We start from the raw sequence: 13,900 nt of genomic DNA on the forward strand, positions 1-13,900 counted from the left end.
AACTTTCAGACACTGCTTATGTGGACAACTCCTCCAGGCCCTACTTATAGAACCAAATATCAATAATGGCAATTTTTAAAAAACAACAACTATTAGTTGTCTCTTATCACTGTGAAGAATAAATCAAGAGAACTATAATTCCTCTTGATATACTGCTGCACCTCATTCTCAAGGGAGTTAATATTAGACATGCATATTATGGGATTCCCTTTCAGCGATATGACACGTTCCCGTTCAGAGCAGTAGTTATAATGATTGCTGATATCCACCGCAGTTCTTGGTCATGTCAACACTCCTCAAAGGAGTTAACTCAACTGGTGGCATACAGCTGGAGTTCCAACTACTGTCAGAAAATAGTAATGTATAAGAGGTCTAATTAGTCTGAAGAGTGCTGGTGTTTTTCTTTTTGTCATGGATTATACTAATCTTCTCAGTATGTGCTATATATGCAGTCATTGGGTTGACTCCAAAGGGCCTCTTGTGAGAGTGGGAAATACACTCTACGCATACAAGGGGGTGCCCCTGATTTATCTCAATTCCTTTCTCAAGTGCCATATCCCACACTAAGGATAGTTCAAAACTTTGAGCATTGCCTGGGAGGGATTCAAGCACATAGATGAGAAGCATTTTTTTTTTGCATCTCAAAAAAAGAAGAAGAAGAAGAATTTGGGGAACTGTAGTTTAGCCCCTCACAGAGCTCCAGTTCCCAGCACCCTTAACAAACTACAGTGCCCTCTTTGGGTGGGGGAAAGGTACTTTAAATGCACTTTAAAAGTCTGGTGTGTACACAGCCTAGGATTGTGCAATTAAAGTGAATTAATGGGTTCTGTTCCTCTAATCCGCTTGGGGTGGGGGGAGAATTGGACTCCTTGAGGTTTGGAAACTTAATGGAAAATGCACCGAAAAGTGTGGGATGAGTGAATGACTAGAGGAAAGATGTGTAAAATGTTCCGCAAGCAAATCGCCAGTTCAATTCAATTCAATTCAACACCTTTATTGGCATATATAAGAATAAAAACCATATAGACCACCCATATGTGTTATAATTCTAAAACATACAGTAAAGAGGGAATCCTCGGCATTCACTATTATACAGGCCAAACTACCCCAGAATTAACTTCAAAGATCCTGGTCAAAATTGTACCATATGGTACAAAAATTGTACCATAACATTAGAGTCATCTCTCAGTAGAGACTGCGCCGAATAAATAGGTCATCTGGAAAAGTCCCAGCTTTTCAGGGGGCTGCAGTAGGATGGAGAAGATGGGAAAGTTGACTTCCGCAAAAAAAAGGTCTGCTCATAATTCTTAGGATCCAACCCAATACTTGTGGCTTTCTTCAACAAATGAAAATGCAAGAAAGAATCAGTTGCATTCAACAATTACATGACTGGAAAGCTTATGAAACAGCCCTTTCCTCTCACCCTCCTGTGCCCCACTGGATATGCCCAAAGACCTGTTCAGAGCGTTAGGGTAGGTTGCTATAGGATTGCAACAGGAGAAGCAGGACCTAAAATATGTGCTTACATAAGGGGAGGGGACCAATGTACATCTATGTAGTTGGAGCCTTAGAGTTCACTTGCAGGAACATATATTTAGGATGAGGTCCCAGATTCTACCAGCATAGTCCACAATGGAATAGTACTTGGATTTAAATGGATTGTCTTGCTGAAGTCAGCAGAGCTAATACAGCTAAAACCAAACTAATATTGTTGCCAACTGAGGTGTTAAATGCTTACATTGTATTTGAAAATGCAACAGTGGCTATCAAGTAATTTTGTACTGGTTACAGTTTTATCTTTCTTCTAGATATAAACTAGTTTAATTAATATCAGAAGGATAGAACTGATTTGGAAGTCTTCCTATTTAACTTCTTGGTTTTAAACCAGGACTTTATAATGTACTTCCAAAGAACCAAACCCAAGCCAGCTGTTTTCAGAAACAGACATTTCTTATCTTTCAATATCATTCATTAGAGCATATTAGGGGAGGGAAGGAATGCCACAAAACAACAAGGTTTCTAAGTTCCCAGAAGATTTGTTACAAATTCTAAACCAAAATAGTTCTAGGCCTTAATTTATGTAGACATTTTCCCCTGATATTGGCAGGAGAAGGGGCTTTTTCCTCAGCTAGTGGTAAATATTATATAAATAGAAATTGCTAAAATCTCAGATTCCCAACAACTGGAAATCTTTTTCTGCTGCTCTTGATCTCAAAAGCTGAAACTCCTTCAAGATGACATTAATGTCTCATCTGCACTTTGCTAAAATAATAAGGAACGTCCATGTGAATCTACATGACTGTTTAAATTCTACACATCAGTAACGCATATTCCCATATTATAAAACATTTCTGTCAGCAAATCATATTGTTAATATGTCTTAATCTTTAAAAAGAATAATAATAATAGGGCTCAATACCAATTCGCATTCTGCACCAAAGATGACCCAACAAGAGTTTGATGTAGCTTGGTGACAGAAGCCAGGAAATCCTTGGTTCAACTCTTACCTACCTGAGCCGCTCATTCACTGATTACCTTACAATACAATCCTGTGCATGTCTATTCAGAGGTAAACCCCAGTGAGTTCAATGGGACTTACTTCTTGGGAAGTGTTTATATTAGGGATAGCTCAATGTGGTGTCCCCCAGATGTTGATGGATTCAAACTCTCAATGGATCCAATCACAATGGCCAGTGGTTAGGGAGGATGGGAACTGTAACCCAATAACATCTAGAGGGCACCATGTTGACTATCCCTGATATATAGGATTGCAGCCTTTAAAGCCACGATTGTTTCAGCCTCAGTACACCACCACCATATGTGTAATATTGGGCATAATAATGTGGGCATCTTGTAAGGATGATTGAGATGAGAAAATACTTTGAATATGCAGGAATAGATCTTTGTTGTTGTTTAGTCATGTCGGACTTTTCGTGACCCTATGGACCAGAGCACGCCAGGCACTCCTTTCTTCTACTGCCTCCTTCAGCTTGGTCAAACTCATGTTGGTAGCTTTGAGAACACTGTCCAACCATCTCGTCCACTGTCATCGCCTTCTCCTTGTGCCCTCCATCTTTCCCAACACTTCTCATGAGGTGGCCAAAGTATTGGAGCCTCAGCTTCACGACCTGTCCTTCCAGGGAGCACTCAGGGCTGATTTCCTTCAGAATGGATAGGTTTGATCTTCTTGCAGTCCATGGGACTCTCAAGAGTCTCCTCCGGCACCATAATTCAAAAACATCAATTCTTCGGCGAACAGCCTTCTTTATGGTCCAGCTCTCACTTCCATACATCACTACAGGGAAAACCATAGCTTTAACTATATGGACCTTTGTCGGCAAGTTGATGTCTCTGCTTTTTAAGATGCTGTCTAGGTTTGTCGTCGCTTTTCTCCAGCAGGCGTCTTTTAATTTTGTGACTGCTGTCACCATCTGCAGTGATCATGGAACCCAAGAAAGTAAAATATCTAATATGTAAAGTATTATAATAGTGTTTGTGCTTCTATAGTATTAGGATAAAGTGGTGGTGTTGATGTTACAGTCAGGACAAAACCATTGCAGCTACATACAGTAAATAATTATGGGTTGTCCTCCTACTGAAGGGCTATAGCTCAGTGGGAGAGATCATGCTTTGCATATTACAGGTCCCAGGTTCATTTCCTGAGGTCTCCTGAGGTCTAGAGAAGCCTTCATGTCTGATACCATGGAGAATTGCTGCCAGCCATTGTAGACAATAGTGAGCTAGTGAAATAAATGGTCAGTGTCATTCCTATATTTCAATGGACTACGGTTCGGACTACAGTGGTACCTTGGTTCTCAAACGCCTTGGTACTCAAACAACTTGGAACCCAAACACTGCAAACACAGAAGTAAGTGTTCTAGTTTGCGGACTTTTTTCAGAAGCCGAACATGCTCCGTTTTCAGTGTTATGCTTCCGATTTGAGTGCCACACCTATTTTTTTGAGTGTTGCACTGATGTCTGTCTGTTTTTGCTATTTATTTTGCATTTTTGTTTTTGCGGCTTTTTTGTGACTATGGAACCCAGTTCAGTTACTGATTGATTGATTGATTGATTGATTGTGTGACTCCAGTAATTTGTTTATTGCTTTCATTTTATGGATCAATGGTCTCATTAGATAGTAAAATTCATGTTAAATTGCTCTTTTAGCTTAGGGGTTGTTTTTAAAAGTCTGGAAGAGATTAATCCATTTTGCATTACATTCTATGAGAAAGCACGTCTTGGTTTTGGAACGCTTTGGTTTTGGAACAGGCTTCCGGAACGGATTAAGTTTGAGAACCAAGGTACCCCTGTATATAATTATTTTCCTCGGCCAGCTTATTGTCATCAAGAAATATGTCATTCATTTATTTAGAAATTGCTTATATACTGCTGTATCATAAATAGATATCATATATCATAGCAGTTTGCAGTATAAAAACATAAAACCAAACAATAACATCATAAAATGTTAAAAACATGTCAAAGGCAAAAAGAAATTAAAAGCAGACATCAACAGACCATTGTGATTGATGTACTCTTAATTGCCTGCATAGGCCTGGCAGGATAAAAAAGTTTTCAGCAGGCATTTAAAAGTTGGCACCTAAGGCACCCGCTGAATCTCTATTGGCAAGATTATTCCCCCAAACTGGGCCAATGACACGAAAGGATCAGTTTCTCATTGCAGAACCCAATCCCAACTTGGTTTAATGAGAAGTTAAGAGGTATTCAGCCCTACTCACTTTAATGTGAATTGTTTGCTAAAGTATTAGGAAATATTAAAAGATGTGATTAACTTAGGTCAGCAGCCTTAGATGAAGAGAGCCATTCAGATGTTGGTTGAACAGAACTTATGGACTAATGGCAATGGGTCCTTAACATGTTTTACTTGCTGTAGTAGGTCTACTATGACTGCCTGCAAGGGATTTCAGCCTAGCTAGTCTCCATCCAATTCATACATCTGATGAAGACAACTGCAAGCAAAATCAGTGCATGGCCAAGTTCTCACATTTCGTGCTGAGAGGAAAGGCTCCAGATTTTTCCAGGACCACTTACTCAGTACATCTGATTATGTGCTACAGTGTCAAAATGTGACTGCAGTCAGCTGCCTTGTAGGCATGCTCTTATCCTTTGAGACCCATACAGCAGCAACTGCTTCTTCCAACCTTCTGCATCAGACTGCATCAATAGCAGTTTGATGCATATTGCAGCTGGATGTCTGAAAAGTGCTGCCAGAACTTGAATGCTTCCTCTGTGGCTGGCTGTCCTCCTTGACAGTGATGGGCTGGAAAATCTCAGGAGAGGATCAGCGCTCAGGGTATTCTGGCAGTTCCTGGGTTGGCCAGGGTCCAAGGTGGAGCTGCAGAATTCATTGAAACAGAATATGGAAGTTGACTGTCAAGCAGTCATAAAATCCAAATCATAATGTAAAATACAACAAATACAAAAATAAATTGCAATTATGTTTAATAACCTTCTGTATTTATGCTATCTAATGCGCCATTGAATCTAATGCGCGCCTCAATTTTCAAAACCTTGAAAGCAAAGAAGTATTTGCTGGCACCGTCAAATCTAATGTGTGCCCTAACTTTTGTGACATAATTTGGCTAAAAAAGGTGCGCATTACATTTGAGTAAATACAGTAGATTATATGTTCTATTATTGGATAATAACTGTAATATGAATTTCTAATTGAAAGAGTATCCCTTACAGTCAGTATTATTATTATTATTATTATTATTATTATTATTATTATTATCATTATTATTATTATTATTCACTTTTTCAGCCCCTTTTCAGTCAAATCAGTCTCCCATACAGTACAAAAGCACTAAAAATAAAACATTAACAACCACAAAGCATTAAAAATAGTATTCCATAGTTGTAATATTGCAGGCCCAAGGTGCAGAGCAATCACGGGCAGCAAGCCCCAGGTGAGATTGCAATCAACACAGGACAAGCATTTGAGATTTGCCTGGCCTTTTATGCCCAGGGAGTGGATCAGAGTAAAACCTGTGTGTGTGTAGGCTTCACCTAGGTCCACTCGCTAAGCCACACCACCAAGCTCACCACAGTTCTTAATAAATAAAATAATACAGTGAGGACATTGTTTTTGTTTGTTACTATGTTGTGTATTTTTGTGTTTTTATATTTTAAACCGCCCTGTGATCCTTGGATGAAGGGTGGCATAGAAAACTAATAAAATCATGAAGTAAATGATGTGAATTTGCTTGCATACTATTCATGTTGAATTAAGGGTGCTATTTACCATTTAGTCAAATACTAACAATTTTAATAAGGCTTCAGCATGATATGAATATGTAACTTGCATGTCTCTTGAGCACAAAGCTTAAGTAATGTGCTTGTATTCATATGGCAGTGAATCACACTTTCATATTGTGTGGTGAAATGGTTATATCTTGCACAGCATACTGAAAAATCCAGCCTAAAAGTGAGCATAGGGTGGGAACGGCAACTGTGACTGGGGAAATTTTTGAAGTAGCCAGAAGAGCTGGTGGATGGTATTGAAATATCAAATTTAAAAGGGGGGGGGGAGAAGTGCCTGCATTTTAGTGAGTGGTACAAATCGCAGTACTTAAGCCAAGGGAAATGAGATGACAGTGTTTTTGTACTTACGATTATGTGGCTATGGGGCCAAGCACAGTAATGGAAAATGCTGTGGAATTCAGAGACTCGAATCAACTCACCATCTGCAATAGCAATATAATTCCAGGAAAGATAGCTGTTCAGTCTTGTTTTGCTTTTGTTTCATAGTGGGATGGTGTTAGATTGTTGCAGGAAGTAGTGAATTGCTGAGAGTGTGGACTTGGGCAGAGCCAAGAAGAAAACACTAAAATGTGAGTGATTTATTTCAAGCTACAGTAAGCAGAAACCCTTTCAGGCTTGAAAACTGTGTCTTCGAATCTGTGACATTCATTTTTTCTAAGTATGTTTAGATATATCTATACTATTTAAAATTCTGTGTTGAACAGATGAGGTCAGGTTGAAATGGTTCTACCAAGGTAACTTCTGAGTCCTGGATAAATTGTAATTTACTGAGGACGTATCTGGTTGTAATTTACTGAGGATGTATCTGAAGAAGTGTGCATGCACACGAAAGTTCAGACCAATGACAAAATTAGTCTCTAAGGTGCTACTGGAAGGAATTTTTTTTTATTTTGTTTTCACTGAGGACAGTTTCTGTTGGTAGATCTGGTTTCTTCATCAATCTTTTTAAGCCTGTGAGCACATTTTGAATTTAGGGGATGTGTGGTGTGTGCCAGTCACAAAATGGTAGCCAGGGGTATGTGTGATGTCTGCCATAGGAATGTGGCATAATACAAAATGGCAGCTTTAGGGCGTGGCATAACAAAACATGGCTGTTATATCTAGAAGAGCAGGAAAAAAACACAGAAACAGTGTAGGCATGCCATATTGTGCATTTATGAGGAGCTGTTTACTGAGACCTTTTGCAGGCAACCATAGGAGGCAACGGCAGATGTGCCAGTGCCTGCAGACACTGGTTTGCCAATTCATTCTTTAAAGCAATAAAGGTAAAGGGACCCCTGACCATTAGGTCCAGTCGTGACCGACTCTGGGGTTGCGCGCTCATCTCGCATTATTGGCCGAGGGAGCCAGCGTATAGCTTCCAGGTCATGTGGCCAGCATGACAAAGCTGCTTCTGGCAAACCAGAGCAGCACATGGAAACGCCGTTTACCTTCCCGCTGTAGCGGTTCCTATTCATCTACTTGCATTTTGACGTGCTTTCGAATTGCTAGGTTGGCAGGAGCTGGGACCGAGCAACGGGAGCTCACCCCGTCGCAGGGATTCAAACCGCCGACCTTCTGATCAGCAAGCCCTAGGCTCAGTGGTTTAACCACAGCGCCGTTTTACATGATTGCAAAGGCATCAAGGCATATTAAAACTAGAAGGGAAAAAGCAACATTTCCAGGTCCTTTCTAAAAGCGATAAGAAAAGAGAGGTCTAGTGGAAGGATGGGAAAGGACAGTAAATAAAAGGGCCATTTTTCCTGTCACCTGCAGTCTCACTTCAGTCAGTAGATGCGCTCTGGGAAGGCTATTGATGAAGATCTTACCAAATAGGCTTTTGTGGGATAAAGTGGTCCTTTGTTACGCTAGTTTCCATTTAGGACCTTAACAGATAAAACATGCACCTGTCCAGTGCTATTTTTCTAGAAAAAGAGGTGCCAGAACCAACCATGAACACCTCCCAAATTCTCTTAGAATGGCAATGGCACCCAGTAAGCTGCAGTGATTCAGCTGCCCCACCATGCAAAGAGGGTACAGCCTCCTTTAAACTAGCCTGACTATACCCTGCCCCCACCAACACTGCTTCCACCATTTGCAGACAGAGAATGCCTTTCCATTTGGATATAAAAGGGCATGTGTGGTCATAAGCCAGATAGGGACTGGCACACCAGTTAGAGGTGGGCAAATCTATTTTGGGCTAAAAATATAAGCTGGGCATCCAGGAACAATGCTGGGGTTTTTTGCTGCCTATTACTAGTAATACAACTAGTAAAGTTGTATAACATAACAATAACCACATTATTGCTAGCTGTAGGGAACACATCATTGGGTTTTTCTGTTGGATATAATATGGGCATGATATATTGGATTGTGGAAGGATAATTTCAATAGGCAAATGAATAAGTTCATATTTCCTCTCTCTCTCTCTCTCTCTCTCTCTCTCTCTCTCTCTCTCTCTCTCTCACGCACACACACACACACACACACACCTGCCACACATACAAAAAGGATTTGGACATGAGATATTGTCCACCTTGGCCATATATATCTTGTAAGTGGTTTGTTAAGTACAAAATCATTGCCTTCTACAGACACTGGCTGGTTCATGTTAGACTATAAAAGTAATGCAAGTAAAAGGTTACATGAAATCCAATGCAAATACAATTTCATCTCGAACAGCATTCTTAAGTATGAATCTAATTGAACGGTGAGCTCTCCAGCAGTCATTTATTATTATGATATATCCATTCCTTTAAAATAAGCTTTCATGGAAATGGGTAATTGACTTTATTGTACTTTTAACCAAAGGCAATTGACTGGAAAAGAGCACTATCATTTAGCCTGATCTTTCATTTGGATTGCTAAAAAGTACATATGTAAGAGAAAGGGCAACCATTAATTGATAGCTTAAGAGAGCTATTGTTTATGTCCTTGGCAAACTATTACTATGACTACTACTACTACTACTACTACTACTACTACTACTACAATTGTTAACCAAAATGTGGCGTGGTCAGCTTTGTGAAAGTGCTCTTCAGAATTTAGTCACCTACCTCTAAGAATGATAGGAATAGGCATGAGGCATCTTATTATGTACATGAAAGGCACTCCTTTTCACATACTCAACTCAACGTAAAGACATCAGGCAGGAGGGCCAGCAGGCAATGTTATGGTGGGGCTAGTGGTGTGCATTCCTACCCCTTCCAGTTATTTACTTTATTGATGGATCTTGCATGGTTAGGAACAGTGACCTCTGAGAGCAGTACCAATTTGTGATAACACAATCTTCATAGCTTTGCTGTGCTATAATAGTGGGTGCTCCCAGTTTTGAGCTCAATATTGCAAATGGGTTGCTGAGATTTGGCATAGGGGTCATTGAAAATAGTGACTGATATTTTCTCTCTCTCTCTCTTAATTTATGAGATATTCCCCAGGAACGGTTAATCCAAATTAAAGAGGGGAGAATATAGGCTAGCATGTTAATGATGGTGCCATGTGAATGCTGGCGGAAATGCACACATGAGGAGCAACAACCCAACAATCAGAAAGCACCCTAGGCTACCTGTAGTTGATATGGGGAAAGAAATTGGATCTGGGCTTACTGCAAGGCCTAATTCCTGGCTTTTTGTATCTGCTAGTCTGTTATTACCTGTGAGTACTAGGTCTTCGATTTACAGGGCTGTATATAACTAAGACTTTTACCAAGATGTAGCACTATCCACAATGGACTATATTTGAGTGACAGTACATTGGAACAATTTGATCTGGGAACTGTGAGTGATGATGTGCAGCAGAATTATTTTTGCAGAGCTGAAGTCTTCATACATCTATTTTTCTGGCAAAATTCAGCTTTTAGGTGAGACTACTTCCTCTCATGGAAGTAATCCTGTTCATAAATACAACATGTTATTTGAACTCTAATCATATAATTAATGCTCTCCAAATTCCAAATAAGTAAGGCCTTCATTGGTGTGAGTGAACATAAACTGAAGTTCACCAGATTCTGTTTTATCTGGTTTGAGGAATTACAGCTGGTTGACCGGAAGAAAAAGATTATGAAATGTAGATGCAGAGGTTACTGTTATCTAGACTAGCACATTCCAGGGCTAGCCCTTCTTTTAAGATTTTGAGGAGTGTGAGGGAGAAGCAGGAATATTTCTTTGTTGAAACATCTCCAAGAATTGATGTTTTATTCCAGCCTTTACTTCCCCTTTCTCACCATCTCCAGGTTCCATATTCTCACGGAAAGGCAGAAATTTTGAACGAAACATGATTTGCCACCTACTCAACAGATTTTACTAACAATATAATGACTTTGAGGCTGTTCTCTGAATTGTGACTTTTTTTCTAATGACTGCTCTTCTTGACAGAAGGTATGGGGGTGGGAGAGAGTTTGTATTTCAAGAACGGCATTGTTAACTAAGCACTAAACATATTTATTTGGAAGCAAGTGTCATAAATTTCAATGGAGTTTACTTTCAAAACCTGGGTGTTTAGGATCATAGTCTGAACCCCTCATTCCCTACACCTAACCACCAACAGCTCAAGCAGTATCACACTATCCCACAGAGCCACATCAAAGGTTTTCTAGATGCAGTTATGCACAGTGAAGGTACAGTGGTTGTCAGGCTGCTGCTCATCCTCATCCAGACAACATTCTCCCACCTAACACACCAGTTTATAGGAACCTCTTACCCTCCCCCCCACCCCCGATCTTAAAACACAATGTGTTATTTTCACTAGCATGTGCACTTTCCCCCTAACACATGCTCTTTTTCACCCACTTCTTGGCAGGAGAACTGTACTTCAGTTTGTGTTATGTTTCACAAAATGCAAAGTGGTAAGGTAAAGGTAAAGGGACCCCTGACCATTTTGTGGCGCTCATCTCGCGTTATTGGCCAAGGGAGCCGGTGTACAGCTTCCGGGTCATGTGGCCAGCATGACAAAGCCACTATTGGCGAACCAGAGCAGTACACGGAAATGGCATTTACCTTCCCGCTATTTATCTACTTGCACTTTGACGTGCTATCGAGAACCAGTGTGGTGTAGTGGTTAAGAGCAGTAGACTCGTAATCTGGAGAACTGGGTTCGCGTCTCCGCTCCTCCATATGCAGCTGCTGGGTGACCTTGGGCTAGTCACACTTCTTTGAAGTCTCTCAGCCCCACCCACCTCACAGGGTGTTTGTTGTGGGGGAGGAGGGGAAAGGAGAATGTTAGCCGCTTTGAGACTCCTTCGGGTAGTGATAAAGCGGGATATCAAATCCAAACTCTTCTTCTTTTCTTCTTCTTCTGCTAGGTTGGCAGGAGCTGGGACCGAGCAATGGAAGCTCACCCCTTCGCAGGGATTCGAACCTCCGACCTTCTGATCGGCAAACCCTAGGCTCTGTGGTTTAACCCACAGCGCCACCCGCGTCCCTCAAAGTGGTAGGTTTGCCTTTAAATACGAACTGAATCCAATTATTCCACTAATCACTTCCCTAGTCAGAGCCATTGACAGGCAGAGCCAGCTCCTTATTGGCTGTCAGCAGATGGGGAGCTGGCTGAGGGCAGACTAAGGCCATGGGCCAAAGCTCCATTCACCCTCCTGGGCCAGCCGCAAGTGTCACAGATGATTGTGAGCTATGGCAGGTGAGGCAACTCCAGAAATCCTCTCTGTAAGATTCCCTTGAAAGCGATATGTATTACCGACTCCTCTGTCCCACTCACCTTTGCCAAACACATAGGGTTTCTTCTTGGGAAAACCAAGTAATTTAAAGCCAAGATTTTGCTCACCCTGGCTCCCAAAACCAAGACTGAAAATAAAAACAATCTGACCCAATAGCTGCTATCTGAATTGTGTGGGACATTTCAGAGAAACACACTATTATGCACTTCAGCCTGAGAAGATATATTATGCAAGGAGAAAGGGACATAGAAACTCCAGAGACACCCCTCTCCCTTTCTGCTAAATTGAGCATATAGTACTGCCTGTGTTTCAGTTTCTCAGAGTGCTTTCTGCCATCTGTTTTTAATTTTTCTTTAATTTCCATTCACGGCCTTTGGACTACTCCCATGTTCAGAAGAAAACAGCAATTAAGGCTAACATTATCTGGGTGCCTCTTCCAGGCTATAAACTTAAAATTGTTGGCATAAGCAAATATTCCGTATCAATCTTTTACCAGCAGGCCAATGTTGTTTTCTATTATTTTGCTTTTGCAAACACATGAGTAGAGGCATGTTATGCCTCCACTACCTTCATACTAGTGCTGGTATGTCAGAATACTGGAATATTCCTTCTAATTCTAGCCTAAAGCCTGCTGCAGTCCAGCCAGCCATGGAAAAGAATGTCTTTCATAACAGCTCTGTGAAGGCACAACATGGATTCTTGCCAATTTATCACATGAACAAAAAGGAAGCATTATTCCAGAGGTGGCCCTAAGTGCCACCATATAAGCCAGGGGTCCCCAAACTAAGGCCCGGGGGCCGGATGTGGCCCAATCGCCTTCTAAATCCGGCCCGCGGACAGTCCAGGAATCAGCATGTTTTTACATGAGTAGAATGTGTCCATTTATTTAAAATGCATCTCTGGCTTATTTGTGGGGCCCGCCTGGTGTTTTTACATGAGTAGAATGTGTCCTTTTATTTAAAATGCATCTCTGGGTTATTTGTGGGGCATAGGAATTCGTTCATTTTTTCCCCAAAAATATAGTCCGGCCCCCTACAAGGTCTGAGGGACAGTGGACCGGCCCCCTGCTGAAAAAGTTTGCTGACTCCTGATATAAGCCTATCACACTTGTCACATATTAGCATGACACCCTCCATACATGTTTTAAGGCAGAAGTTGGGAATCTGAGGCCTGGAGGGCTCCTTGGGAGACCCCCTGACTAGCCTTACTTCACACCCTCTTTTGAATGTTTTTGCCTGCCTGGAATGTGTCGTTGACCCCTGATCATGACTCATAGGAGCTAGAAAGGGGGGGTGTATAACTTGATGTACACTTATTGCTCCATCCATTTTACCTCTGCCCCACCCTTGAGAAGGGAATGCTGCCTTCTTCAGATGTCTCAGTCCTGTTTTAAAGTCTGTAATGCATCACTCTGTTTCAGATATGCAATGATTGTGTTTTCACTGACTAATATTGTGAGCATAATCCAGTCAAAAATCAAGTCCTATTGCTACTAATGGAAGAGTTGTGAGCATTTGCTTAAGTCGGTCATGGAAATAAATGGAACTGGCAAGCATTGTTTAGATTTGTGCAATGTTCTATTTCCCATAGTGGATGAGACACAGAGGAGAGGTGAGCAAGAATCTTCCCAGTCCAACCAACTTTACCTATTTCAGGTATGTCCTACAACCTGTTATTCCATGTGCAAGCAACTAGAATGATTGACACATAGTTGTTGATTCCACATCCTCTTTCGGAGGACAAAAAAGTTTGCAAAAACATTCATGAAATGAATGAGGGCTTGGCTCCTAGCCTAGATCTGGTCTGTTTGCAAGCTATTACCTCCATTGACCCCAATGGAATTTTTTTTGGCAAGCAATAATAACATCTGGTTGGATGTGGAAATGATCCTTGATGCCATCCAGATGTGCTATATGAAACAACAAATGAAACCTTTGGGCCACGAATACCCAGTTGCTAGTGGACCTA

General features: G+C 41.1%; 2 long non-coding RNA genes across 5 annotated transcripts in view; one reads left to right on the forward strand and one right to left on the reverse strand.

The window, feature by feature from the left end:
* Nucleotides 1-13,900, forward strand: part of LOC148687363 (uncharacterized) — a 105,886-nt gene that overhangs the window by 79,994 nt on the left and 11,992 nt on the right. Inside the window, exons 3-4 of the long non-coding RNA XR_015947765.1 lie at nt 11,564-11,691; nt 13,523-13,587. This is a non-coding gene — a long non-coding RNA (uncharacterized LOC148687363). The remainder of the gene's footprint in view (nt 1-11,563; nt 11,692-13,522; nt 13,588-13,900) is intronic.
* LOC118083595 (uncharacterized) overlaps nt 979-13,900 on the reverse strand; it is an 80,517-nt gene continuing 67,595 nt past the window's right edge. For 3 of the 4 annotated variants that reach the window (XR_015947764.1, XR_015947761.1, XR_015947763.1), the window contains 2 exons: nt 6,634-6,707; nt 979-5,356 (listed from right to left, as the gene is read on the reverse strand). This is a non-coding gene — a long non-coding RNA (uncharacterized LOC118083595). The remainder of the gene's footprint in view (nt 5,357-6,633; nt 6,708-13,900) is intronic. The other variant, XR_015947762.1, reaches the window with a different exon arrangement.

This window comes from Zootoca vivipara, chromosome Z1 (genome assembly GCF_965207765.1).
Source record: "Zootoca vivipara chromosome Z1, rZooViv2.hap1.1, whole genome shotgun sequence".
NCBI lineage: Eukaryota > Metazoa > Chordata > Lepidosauria > Squamata > Lacertidae > Zootoca > Zootoca vivipara.